The sequence below is a fragment of the Camelus ferus genome, chromosome 19 (genome assembly GCF_009834535.1).
Source record: "Camelus ferus isolate YT-003-E chromosome 19, BCGSAC_Cfer_1.0, whole genome shotgun sequence".
In the NCBI taxonomy this organism is placed as follows: domain Eukaryota; kingdom Metazoa; phylum Chordata; class Mammalia; order Artiodactyla; family Camelidae; genus Camelus; species Camelus ferus.
Genome location: NC_045714.1, coordinates 25180335 through 25194046, shown reverse-complemented (window position 1 = coordinate 25194046; position 13712 = coordinate 25180335). Strand labels below are relative to the sequence as shown.

At 42.6% G+C, this 13712-nt stretch overlaps 1 long non-coding RNA gene across 1 annotated transcript; it reads right to left on the bottom strand.

Annotated features, from left to right (window-relative positions):
- Nucleotides 1-4336: 4336 nt before the first annotated feature.
- Nucleotides 4337-13467, bottom strand: LOC116657933. The gene is made up of 3 exons (XR_004313112.1): nt 13348-13467; nt 10641-10865; nt 4337-4487 (listed from the first exon to the last, which is right to left on the bottom strand). It is a non-coding gene; the product is annotated as an uncharacterized LOC116657933 (long non-coding RNA).
- Between the last annotated feature and the right edge of the window lie 245 nt (nt 13468-13712).

Sequence of the window (13712 nt, the reverse complement as noted above, 5' to 3'; positions counted from 1 at the left end):
GACGGACGCACACAGGGAACACTGCTAAGTGCCAAACAGTGTGTTAAGTGCTTCATGTATGTTATAATACTGTTTACAACTTACAACAAACCCAGGAAGAAGCGAATATCATCATGCTCATTTTACAGATTCACCAACAGGCCAAGGGAGGTTACATTCTAGTCCAAGGTCCTATGGTGAGGAAATAGCGATATAAACCTGAAGCTGGGGTGTCCAGGCCTGTGCTCCTTCTCTCTCCCTTCCACCTGACCATTTACCTGTGAAGTCCACCTGTCTAATACACAAGTTTGTAGCCTGCCAGCTCTTAAATGCAATGTGTGCCACCGTTTGTCAATGTTGGTTAATTACTATAAACTGCTTTCAGAAACTGCTACAGAAAAGACAGTTCGGCTCACGTCCCTGCCCACAAAGAAGAGGAATTCTGCTTGCCTTCTCCTGTAATGTGCAGAACCCCTTTCCTACACCACCAAATCCAAATCTATGCTTCCTCCTTGTTTATGTTTGCATAGGGCTTATTAAAGCACAAGGTACCTGTAACAATTCCATCTCAGTTTCTTTCCAAGTTTCCAGTTTAGCCCAAATCAGATCCAGAACAGACACAATTCATCAATTCTGTAATGGAACACACTGGATCAGGAACCAAAAGCGTGTTCTACTCCAGGAAAACTACGAGTCCCTCTTTCTTCCTGTCATTATAAAATCCCACCGGAACTCATTACTTTGCTGTCTGCTCACCTGGCAACCAAACTCAGTGAAGAGTCACCTCAGCTGATTGCCCTGCTGGGGAGGACAACCTGCAGCAGCATGGGCAGGCTGCCTGCCCTCCCACATGCTCTGCTGACCCCTAGTGTCCTCCGTGGAGACCAGACCAACAGAGCTATTCCCTACAGCTGCAAAGTCCCACACATTAAATAAAAGCATTTTACTTTATACGATATATTACGTATATGCCCACCTCTGAAAACAGCTTTGCCAGAAGCCCAAATCTTCAACATTAATCTGCAAAAGCAATTCCAGTCCCCAAGGGGAAGCAAAGCTTAAGACGATGCTAAGGCCTCCAAAGTCCTCTCCACAACCATCAACCAAACTGACAGCAGGTCTGCAGCTGCAGGCTGTTGCATGTCTGTTTTTAAAGCAACCCCTTCCTGCCCTTGGGCACTACAATGTCCCTCTACGCCCTCCCATCTCAGGGTAAGAGCAGCCGCTGCAAAACCTTGTAGGGCAGCACTGACAGGGCTGGACAAAGAGGATCAGAACTAAACTAAGCCTTCTGATGACACGAGCTTGTCACTCTGTCACTTTACAGATAAAGATATATATACAGAGAGGTGAGGTGACCTTGCTCAAGGTCACACAGCTAATAAGTGGCAAAGTCCATAACTCTGCTTCTCCCTCCGGCATGACGCCCCAGCTTGGATGCCCACAGGGTTCTCTCGCGCCTGCCTGACCAGTCCTTTACTGTCACTCATGACCCACCTCAGGGTCTGTCCCCAGCCTGCCTTTTCAGCATGTTTCCCCTCCAGTTTCTCAGGAACAAGGCTGCTCGGGCCACTATATGACTTCTGGCTCCCAGAACCCTCCATGCTCAGGCTGGTCATGTGCTTTTGGCCCCCTGCTCAGAGGCTCTTCCTCCCCTGCAGAAGGATGTTTCCACTCTCCGCAGGGACACCCACTAAGGGTAGCCATTCTATCGCCCTCAGCATGGCAGGTGTCCCAGGCCACATCCCGAGCTGCCCCATTATGACTGCTTGTGCCCAGGTCTGCTAATCAGACCAGCAGCCTCAGAGCCAGGGATTATGCCCGGGTCACCCTGCAAACCTACTGCCCGTCTCACAGTCCCCAGCAAGCAGGTCACCTGGAAGTCACTGTAAGTGCCCCATCCAATCCAGGAGTCTCTTCATTTGCCAGCGCCACTGATGGCTGGTTTCCAACTTTTGGTCAGTTTTGCACAAAACAGCATCTTCCACTTTGAAGCGGGGGGTTTTTGCTTCTGCTCCCCATGCTTACCGGAAACATCAAGGGAAACCAAAAGACCTTTTCTCAATCCTTTTCTGATGACACCTTCCCACCCACAATACTCATATGCTCAAGAGCTTTGGGTCCACTTGGTTTTGTTTCCCTTATGCTAAGTGGCTCAAAACACTGTGGGATTCTTTCTCTTTCGAGGGTTTTTTTTTGTACTGTTTATCAGCTTTAATCTGTTTTTGTCTCTCTCTTCAGTGCCCTGGCAGTTGCCACTTCTCACCCCCTTTGGCACCCTCCCTCCCAACATCTAGTCTAGCTGTGATGAGGGGCCCGGGGGCAGTCACAGAAGAAGGAACTAAGGCAGAGAGGCAACGTAATTTGCCCAAGGAGATCAGCTTCAAGCCCCAACAGTGCGTGTCACATCCCTCTGTTTAACACTTATGCTAAACTAGTTAACTTTTTATAGATTATGATTATAAACAGATGAGGTATCAAAATACATACAAGGACACACATCAACTCTAAGATGTTCATTAACTCCACTATTTTGTTTCTATTTATTTTATTTCTATTAAAAAAAATTAAGAACCTCTGCAGTCAATATAGCAAAAGTTAATGTGTTTTAAATTCAGAATATAGAGGTGTAAGTGTATTATTACTCATACTAATTTGTATGTTCACAAGACAAAATGATTTGAAAGTCTCTCTCCCCTCCCCCTACTCACCACAGGCTCTCACCTGAGCTCCCAGACCACACATCTAATAGCCTTTCATTTTATCCACAGATGAACTCATCAGTTTACCCCCAGAACTCCCTCTGCAGCTTTCCCTCCTCAGAGCACAGCAGGACCATCATTTACCTCATTAATCCACCCAGAAACGTGGTCCTTACTCCATCCTACCCTCACAGACATCATTCACCCTTTCCTTTTTACCATCTAAACATGCCTTCAATCTGCTCGCTTTCTCCCACTGACCGTCCCACCGCTCATGTGGAAGCCACCAACACTGCCCAACTGGATTTACGAGTCTCCCAAGTGGGCCCCCAGCCGCTATCCCCTACTTGAGACAAATGGGATTTTGTCACTCCCATGTTTTTAAGACTCTTTTGAAACTCAATGTTCTTAGAAGGAACTTCAAGTTCTTTACCTGGTGAAGGTTTTGCCAAGAAACCATCAGCTAAGGGAGGGCAGGATCCCGCCCTCTCCCCCTAGTTCCCCGACCTCTACCCTCGGCCCTGCCCTCTCCCCCTCAGGCCCCGCCCTCTGGCACAGCCCCGGATTGGGAGTATCTGCTGAGCTACACCAACCTGTATTCTAACCCTGGTCTTAAGTTCTTAGCAAACTGCTTCACTTATCCATACAAATCCAAGGTAGATTAGAAAGACTTTAGGTGTTTAGCTAGACTATTGATTTGGGGACTTTGCACTAGCAACCTGCAAGTACATGTTCTAATGATTCTGTCTTATTAAAACCACACTCAGATTTAAGGAGTATTTGTGGAATGCCTTCAGAGTAAAAGAAACAGTACTTTCACAGATTTCATGTTTTATAACATGAACAATTTGGACAGGGTCACAAATGGAACTGCCTCACAAGTGACAGAAGACAGGTGAGAGGCATAAAGCAACAGGTTGCAAAGATGGTAAGAGCAAAGTTGTTTCTCCAACGCCCTAAAGTTTCCTGAAAGAACTGAAAATTCTGAATTTTGAAAGTAAAAGACTATTATATAAAGAAATAAAATAAATAATCCTCTTCATCAGGGTTTCAACATCTGACTCCAGAATTTTTAGCAGGCTATACTGAATCCTGGCACAGAAAAATCAGATAGACTCGTGGTGAGTAAGTTCCAGGAAAACTGCAGTAATTCCCCCACTTGTAAAAGAACACACATTCACCTGTTGAAGGTGAACATAAACTGCATTCTGGAGGAATTTGGAAGCTTCAGGCTCTGCTTCTGGATGGCGAGGACACGGATGGCTTGGATGGATGCTTCTAATTCAGTCACCAGCATTCTTACACTGTAGGGGGAAAAGTAGGCCCTCAGTCAAGAGCAGAGATGTTCCTGTCGTGTCTCACAGGCCGTGCCTCGGGGACTCAGTGCCATGCAGCAGCCAGGTCCCAGGCGAGGACCTGCAGCGTGGTCCACCCAAGCAGGAGGGGCACTGTGCTTGAGAAAGCCCATCCCCGATGGGGGCAAGAGGGGCTGCTGGGATTGAGTGAACCTATAAATGCCCACAGAAATACGCCTGCATTCATTCAAGTGATACAACCAACAGTAGCAGGCTATTTTACAAAATTTCAATTGTCCGTGGAAATTTTACCATTCCTTTTCGCTTGTCCCCTCACTCTGAGACAGGCTTAGGCTCTCTCACACCTGCAGCTATGATGCAATAGTTGTGAAGTTATTTTACTTTGCTGCAAGTGTCCTCACTCCCCATGTCACTGTGTCTGTCCTCTCTTAACACAGTAGGATGTCTTCCTGGATCTCTCCCTGAGTTCCTTGCTCCTGCTCCTCAGATCCTCAGATAAAGGACAAGTGAAGACACATGACCAGAAAAGGCACTGTGGACTTAACCGAAGTCCTCTGTGACCCCCTAGGTGAGTGCTACCCAACCCTCACCTTTGTTTCTCAAGGTTCTGCCCAGGGTGACATCCAGCCAGGAGAGTGGCCGAGGTCAATTAAAAGCTGTGTGGCTTGGGCTCGGGGACAAGTGCAGGAGCTGGTTCTGGAGCTGGGCAACTCCCCACCTCTGCTCCCATCTCTCCCGAGACCCCGCTGCCAAGCACTCAGGCTCCTTGATTTTCTTCCCTTCTTTTCTACTTTACTCCAAACCCTTTTCCTTTTCCTTTTTTCCCCTAATTATCCCCAGCTGGAGTGATTTTTCAATCACAGTACCTGAGAAAATTTCCTGCAGCTGAAAAAGAGGTCTCCAGAGGTCAATGCCCATATGCTGGTGCCTGAAGAGAGCCCCAGGCTGGGGGGGGGCCCTCATCAACACTCATGGGGCATCAGACATGTTGCAGGGTCGACCACCTCCAACAAGAGTTTGCTAAGACCCCAAGGCCGGCACAGCATCCCTGCTCACAAAAATGTAGTCGGCCCACATCGATTATTAAGATGCAAAAATACAAAACTGCTCATGTTTCTTACTGAAATTATTTACGAGGTGGAAAAAGAAATTGTAATAGAAAAGAACAAATTTGAATCCATGTTAGATCTGTTCCTTTGGCTTTAACCCTGTGCCCTGTTTTCTAGGCTGACTTGCTAGCTCTGCGCCTTTTGTAAAAGAAAGTTGACTTTAGCCTGGCTCTGATCTTTAAGGATGTTAGTTCTTCTGCACTTACATAGAGATGGCAAGTTGCAAAATAGAGAATAACCTTTTTGTTTTGTTGGAGTTTTTACAGGGGCACCATGACCTGACCCACATGGACAGCTGCAAGAACAAAGAATTCCAAGAACAAACAATTCCTAGAGCAAGAAGTTTGCAATAACCATCCACACCTCCTCCACTTTTTAGTATAAAAGGAGACTGAATTCTGACTTGGGGAAGAGGGTTCTTCAGTACATCAGTCTGCCATCTTCTGGGTCTGCCAGCTTTTCAAATAAAGTCACTATTCCTTGACCCAACACCTAATCTCCCAATTTACTGGCCTGTTATGTGGTGAGCAGAGTGAGTTTGGACTCGGTAACAAGATGACTGCATCGGAGGTAGTATGTCTCGACTGTTTCCTCGTTTCCAATATGTAGCATGCACATCATTTATGATCTAGTGCAAATAATTCATCAAAAACAACCACAAAAAGAAACTACTTACATAACTATCAACACTGAAGTCACAACTTATCAATTTTATATGCCGTTTAACAACACAACCAAAAAACCTTATATAGGGACTTGATTCCAAGGAAATAAAATTATTTCTACTCCTTCAAAACTTTTGTTATCTCTTCTATTTTATTTTGTTTTGCTTATTGAAAGGAAAATAAAAGTCAAATCATTTTATTTCACGTATTTTGGTTATAGCTACATATTTTAAATACCACAAAAACGTTTAAATTGCAATAAAAAATTGTTCATATATTAGTATAAATATATATACACAATCAATGGGGATTAGGAAAGGAATGGACATTTACTAAAAATCCACTGCACATCCAGTCTTTTAGAAGCATATCCTGGAATATAAGCTGTATGATCCAGGGGTCCCCCACCCCCATTCTCACTGCCGAGTCCCTTAGTAATCAACTACCAAGGCACCAGCATAGAACCATGTGATCAGTATTTTAGGAATAAATGAGGGAATTAGCTCATTCAATTCTAAAACAAAAACCCTAAAATAAATACTGAACTTATTTACAGATAAAGAAAATGGGACCCAAAAATGTAAAGTTACTTCCCCAAGGTCATAAAGCTAGTAACTACTAAAGGCAGGGTTTGAACTCAGGTCTGCCTGATTCTAAACACTAAGGTGGAAATCCCATTCGACTGAGGAGGGTCCAGCAGCACAGCCTATCACCCTGTCTTTGTTCAGCTCTAACCTCAGACAGCACCCCATAACTATGGAACTCGAGGGTAAATGATAACAATAAGGATTTTATATCCAGTAGTTTTCTTAGGTCTCATTTACATGAAGTGTCATCAGGTCAGCAGAAAAACTGGGAAATGTGAGTGGGTCAGAGCTTTTTGATGATTAGAAACTCCATCTATCAGAACAGAGTGACATTCCCACGAGAGGCCACATGGACATAAACTAAAGGCAGGTCAGCAATGAAAACTAGCAAGACCCTGGAACTCAATCAAGAAGGGACCCTGCCATCCTCCACCCAGTTACCTCTTCATCCACATGGACACAAAAACAGAAGACCCAGGTTCCAGTCCAAATTACACCATCATGTATTCTCACCTATAAAAAGTTACGACTCTATGCTGTCTTAAGACAATTCCAACTCAAATATGATGACACCAATATCTCAGCAGAATGTCTATGTCTCCACTTCCTCTTTTCTAATAGGAGAATATTTCTATGGCCACAAAGCAGAAATCCAGTAAAAACTATGCATGAAGCCAGGTGAAAGCCTGCTTAAGAGACTTTGCTCTCACGCTCAATGAATGAAAACAAACTCAGAAAAGGTGGTCCTTCTCCCTAAGCAAGTGGGAGGTAGCCTAACTCTGTGTGTGTGTGTGTGTGTGTGTGTGTGTGTGTTAGAATGAAATACAATCAATCAAGTCTGGGATGTGTACAGATTTTTTTTTAATGTCACTGTCATTTCATGGGGATGAGCCGAACTTTATAGTAATTTGAATCTAGTGTTCTGAGAAAGTCTCAAGATCTTTTGGTGCAGGAGGTGAAAGGGGAAAGGAAAGGAGGAAAGAGGTAAATGAAGCAAAGGAGTAAGAATACGGCTAGAGAAAGATAAGACATTAATATTGTTCCTACTTTCATCACATACAAATTAGGAACTGACTTTCCCCTGATGTCTTGTCGAGCACTGAATTGTAGAAGAGGGGACAGCGCATTTCTCACTGAGCTTGTCACTGTATGTGGCATTTTATAGACACAAATCATTTACCCTGATCAAACACTCAGCAGGTCGTAATTCTCCTATTTTGAGAGACAAGAAAACAGGAGTTCAAAGATGGTGTATAACTTGACAAAAGTTAGAGGACCAGTAAACAGGAGAGGATGGATTCAAACTCAGCTCTGACTGCAGAGTCTGCTCTTCCCACTCCCAGGACTGGAAAACCCTTAACATACAGGCTCCTTGCTCCCCTGTTGTGCTCCTGGCATCAAGTATTTCTCATGGCGATAGCCTCCAGTTCTCACAGACACAGCACTCTGTGCAATGACCTTGATCGGACCTTGATCATCTACCTGCCGTGCCCACCAGGCTTCACCATACAGGCAGGATATCTGGCTTTTAAGTGCATACAAAGCCACCCCTGGTCTAACCTGGGCTCTTCTGCGGCTTCTCCAGCCTAAAGGCAGCCATGAAACTGCTCACAGTTTGTACATGAGCCACACTACCTCTCTCCATCTGTCTCCCCACCTATACTTCTTAGCTATGACCATTTTGATAATCTTGGAAACAAATTTTTAAAAAACAGAAAAGAAAGGACTGTGGAACAAGTACTTAATACTTACAATTTTAAATGACAATTTACAAAGTGAGTATTTACAAACCGAATCTACCTTTCTAGATGTCAGGTTTAAGCAGTTAAAAAATATAATAGCAAAAAATTCTCACTTAGAAAATTAACAAAAACATAAACAATAATCTGGAATAAACTCAAAAATAATGCCCATGTTCTAAATGGAGAAACTACAGGACTGTACTGAGGGGTAAAGTGGTGTAAATATAGAGACATCAACATATTGCACGGAGGAAAACAGTTTTGTAAAGATGTAAGTTCTCCTAAAACTAACTCAAAACTTCTAAAAGCTCCCATGAAAACTCCAATCTGATTTTTTTTAACTTGAACAAAATATTTTAGAATTCTTCAGGAATAATAAAGTCATAATACTCACCAAGAAAATTTGGGATGGAAGAAAAGAATAAAAAAGAATCACACTGTTAGATATTAAATAAATTTTTACAATATGTAAGATATGGTGCTGGAGTAAGAAAGGAAGATTGACAGAAAGGAACTATGAGCTCAAAAAGAGACTAGTGTACATAAGTATTTTGTACAGGTGGGATTTCAAATCAAAGAGTAAAGTATATATTCAATAACTATCCTGGGACAATCAGAGAATTGCCTGGAAAGAATTCTATTCTTGTTATAATGACCACAAGATAAATTATAGACAGTGATGTAAATATTAAAAAGTACTAATGACAGCAAACACAACTCTTTGCTCATATTAACTCAACTTACCCTCACTATAACAAGTACTACTATCATCTCCATCTTAGAGACTAAAAAATCCTACAGAAGAGATTTATTCCATTATAAAAAGTATTTCTAAGAATAATACCAAAGATAAAACCCATAAGGAAAAGATTTACTATCTTAAGAATATTTTGGGCCACAACAAAAATAAACAACCCCCTGAACAAAATGAAAGGCAAGCAATGTCAAGAAAAAGCCATGTGATACATGTTGATGAAGATAAGGAGCTAATGTTCTTAACATACAAAGAGCTGTCACAAAGCAACAAGTTGCTCTCTCACTTAAATATCTGCAAAGGACAAAAGGGATTATTCACTTTAAAAAATTCAAATGGGTAATGAGTGAAAAATGCTTAATACCTCACTGATCATCAAATGTAAACTTAAACAGTGAAAAAGCACTTTTGCTCATTGTATTGGCAAATATTTTTAAAAGACATACTAGCTAGTGTATCTCTGTGGGAGAACAAACTGTGAGTAATCATTTTGGAGGATGTCAATGGACATGTTAACTCTGAAAAGCGTACATACACACTGACTCAACTCCACTTCTATGAATTGTTTCCTTTAGAAAAAAAAAAAAAATCAGTCCAAAAAGATGTACCACTCAGGGCATTTACACAGCACTGTTTACAATGGTGGGAAGAAACACTGAAATGAAATCATATCCAGTGATAGAGAATTGGTTACATAAATAATTCTACATCTTTTCATTCTGCACTGGAGAAGGAATTTCTAGAGTCACTTGAAAGGAACCTGTGATGAATGTAAATGTCACATCCAGGGACTAAATTTCCAGAAGCCTTAACTAAAGGAATACTCATACAAGATCACAGAAATGTCTATACAAGTACAATGTCAGTCAAACATCCTTTCTGACAGTGGAAAATGGAAAAAACCTAAGTGTCCACCATCAAGACGATGCGGTAAATCTCTGTGAGCTGCGGGCTCTGAGGGAGCCGGCGTTTCGCCGTGGTCTAGGGCCTTGTCCACAGCACTCTCCAACCAAAGGTGTCCTTGCACAAGAGACCACACCCGCACATCAGGAGACCTCTCCACTCTATCTGAAAGGACCGGGTGAGTCTGGAGGAAGGAAGTCTATGATATACCCCTGAGTGAATAAAGCGAGTTGCAGAAAAACATACAGTATGGTCTAATTTTTCAATAAAGCATATATACACACACATATGCATAGATTTCTCATATATGTGTATATATACATATGTCATAGGCATAAAGGTCATGAAATACATACACCACATTGTCAAAAGCTTTTACTCTCAGGAAATAGGAGGGGAAGTTGGGGCCTTTCATTTTTCACTCAATACCACTCTTCTGTACCACTTAATTTCTCTGTACCACCTCATTCCTCTGTACCACCTCAGTTCTCTCTTCAGTATTTCAGTTAAGTATACATGGAATTTAGAAGTTTATTTAAGTCCAAAGTAAAATGAACGATGCCTCCACAAGGCAGAATGCTATAGTGCTCATTAAAAATCATGCCAGGGGAGATTGAATATTGTAGAAAAACATGAAACAAGCCGAATGGAAAATGGAGGTCTCCACATATGTGTTTCATGACAGAGGTGATACCCACTGAGGAAAAGAACAGAAAATAGATGTTAAAGTGTTAATTATTATCTCTGAGTAGTGGGACCAGGATACCCTCGTTTGCCCCTTTTTTCAGACTTACTATATTAAATACATATTATTTTTCATCTGAAAAAAAGCATTTTTAGGTGTGTAGTACCACACATTGGAGAATAATACACGAGTACTTACAGAAACAAATAACTAGGAGACACCGCAGCAGCGTCACACAGTGTAGAACAGGCGATCCTGAATAACACCGCGCAGTTACATAAGGACCCACAAAGTGAGAGCAGATGCTCTAGCAGGGCGTAGCCCCCTTCTATTTGTCAGTTGTGTCTTCAGGGCTGAGGCAGTTCTGAGCGCGGCCAGTGTCAGTGCTGGTGTCTGGATTGATGCCACTGGAAGTGAGGGCACCTGTAAGCCGAGAGGAAGAACAGAAATCATCTTCTGACTTTTCTGCCTTGTTTGTTACTTTAAAAGAGAGGCACAAATAAGATAAACTTCCCTACTGAAATTTCAGTAATGAAACAATTTTTAAATTCTTCACCGCTTATATTCTGCCTATAACTGTCTTTTCAAAAAAGCATCATATTTATTAAATGTTAATCAACTTCAGTTAATTAAGTCCCGGTTGAAACTTTCTATTAAAGAACATGAAACGTATTACGTAAAAGCACCACGCCTGCAGTGACCAGCTCAGCTGTCTTGACGGCAGTGCAGTCAGCCCGCACCATCCCGTGGCCCTGAGCTCCTGATGCTGGTAAGAGAGCACGCTGCCGCCTCAGATGGAGAGAAACAGTGAAAGCATTTTCTGAAATCTACAGCACTGAAAAAACATAACTGACAAGTCCCAGGCACCTTTGAGGCTGTCATTTTTTGTTTCTCGCCAACCCCCGTCAATGAGCAGAACCACCCCATTCCCGAGCCATGGGACTCACGTGGGAAGAAGTTTGGGAGAAATTTCCAGGTTTAGAATGTAACCAACTATATGTAGAACTCTGACAAAGGAAAAGATGAAATACTCTGATTTGAAGACCCCCAAAATATTCTCCTAAGCCTTAGTAGCTGGAAAGGCTGGGCTTCTCCCAAGCCACTTATTTACTTCACAGCCAGTGAGCATCTCCCACAAACCCTGTTTCCCTGAGTCTGCTGGGAGCCTCAGGCACACTGTTGCTGTCGATCTTGTAACTCACGGGGCAGAGACGTGTGTCTCACGCCTTCAACCCTCACAGAGGCTCGCCTCCTAGCCTCACTGTCTGAACTTGGCCCCATTTTCTCACCTGCTTATTTAGTATGTTATTCTGTAAGCTGCCTGAAATGCTTTTTGGAACAAGTCAGAAGAATGAGTGGGTAGATAAATGGACAGTTGGACAGGTGAGAGATGGACAGACAGACACAGAGACTCCAAGAAAAGGGGAAGAAAATTTCCCGTGCAAAACCTTCTTCTTGTCAGGGAAGAAAACAACCACGGAGAAGTGTGAAGAGGCAGGTGGCTTAGGACTCTTTCCTTGATTCCGTGAAAAATCACACCAAGAGATGAGAGGGTAGAACTATAAATAATAAAAGAAAAAAACTTGCATGCTTGAAAAACAATCTACAATATGTACTTTCTAAAGAATAGTTTCAAATCAGAAGGGCCCAATAACACAATCCTTGGGTATTTATAGAATTGAGAATCTCATCTCCAAACCACAAGGCATCCCTTTGGAGCACTGAGAGACTACACGGGGCGGTCATAAAGCCATCACCGCAAAAGCTATGCTATCCTGCGCTTACAAGGAACGAGCAGCTGTGCTCAGGCTGCTCACGTGCGTCATTTACACACCACAGCACCTCTACGGGGGGGACTCCTAGCGATCCCCGTCTCTGCAGGACAGAAAACAAGTCCTGGAGAGGCTAAGCTGACCTGCCAGTTCTCCATCTCACAGAACTGGTCACTGCAGGGCAGGACAAAAACTTAGACCCACGTTTGTAACCAAGGTACTACCATGCTTTATGTGCTTTTTCTGTGCATAATAATTTGTTTCTGGCATGAAAGGATATTTAATAAGTGTTCAGTTGCTTTGTCTATCTCATTAGCTCACAATCAGTCTTTATACTGTTGAATTGTACTCTTTTCCCCTGGAGAAAGGAATGGAAAGAGCGGGGGTCAGAATGAGGTGGGGCTCCATTCTTTATCTGGTACCTCATCTCATCCAAGTCCCCAACCAGAGAGAAGGAGCAAATGTTCTCTCCATGTTTTAAAGAGAGGGCTCCACTGATGGTGACTTACTCAACTCCAAAACCGAGGCAGGGGGAAGGGCACATGCAGCAACCAGAGCAGTATCAGCTGTAGGAAGGCGAAAAAAGCTCACTGGAGGGCTTAGGGGGTCAGCTTGATTTAATTTCAATCAATAAAACAAGAACACACTAAAAATAGTAGCATGCAATGGATTTGCTCTTTCTTGACATCTAGCAAGTTTCCACAGCCCACATGTAACATTATTGTGAACCAGCGAAAGGAAGAGACTACAGACAGGAAAAATCAATGCCACAGGCAGGCTGAAACCCAGGCTGGAGGAAAGGAAGAGGAAGGGCATAGTTAAGAAGAAGTGGGGAAAGGCTGGAAAAAAGAAATCATTGCAAGGGCTCTCAAGCGTCAATCTAACAATCATATAACCATTCATTGAAGAGAGAGTTACTGAGTTCCTATTTTGTGCAAGATTGTACAGAGGGATAAGCAAAAGCACAGTGACCATGGTGGCAGCAAGTGGTGGGGCTCAAATACAAGTAACTTCTGATCTTGGTACCTTGCACACTTTTCCTCAGTATAAAGGCAAAAAAAAAAAAAAAAGAGTAAAATAATACTCTGTAAACTCAAAGCATTGTTGAAAAAAAATAAAGAAGACTTAAATACCTGGAGAGACACACCAAGTAGGTTCCTGGATCAGAAGACAGTGCTCTTGGAATGGCAGTGCTCCCCAGAGTGATCCATATATTCAACCTGGTCTCCATCAAAATCTCAGCGGGCTTCTTTGCAGATACTGACTAGCTGCTACCACAATTCATATAGGAACTTGAGGGTCTCAATAACCAAAATGATCTTGAAAATAAACAACGTGAGAGGACTTATAATTCTCAATTTCAAAACTTACAACTGTATCTCCAGGTGACATTACAGGCCATTTTTAACTTATTTACTGTGTTTATCCTTATTTTCTAAATTCTCTACAATGAATATAACTGTTACAATAAGAAACATAAAAAGTGAGGTATCTTTTA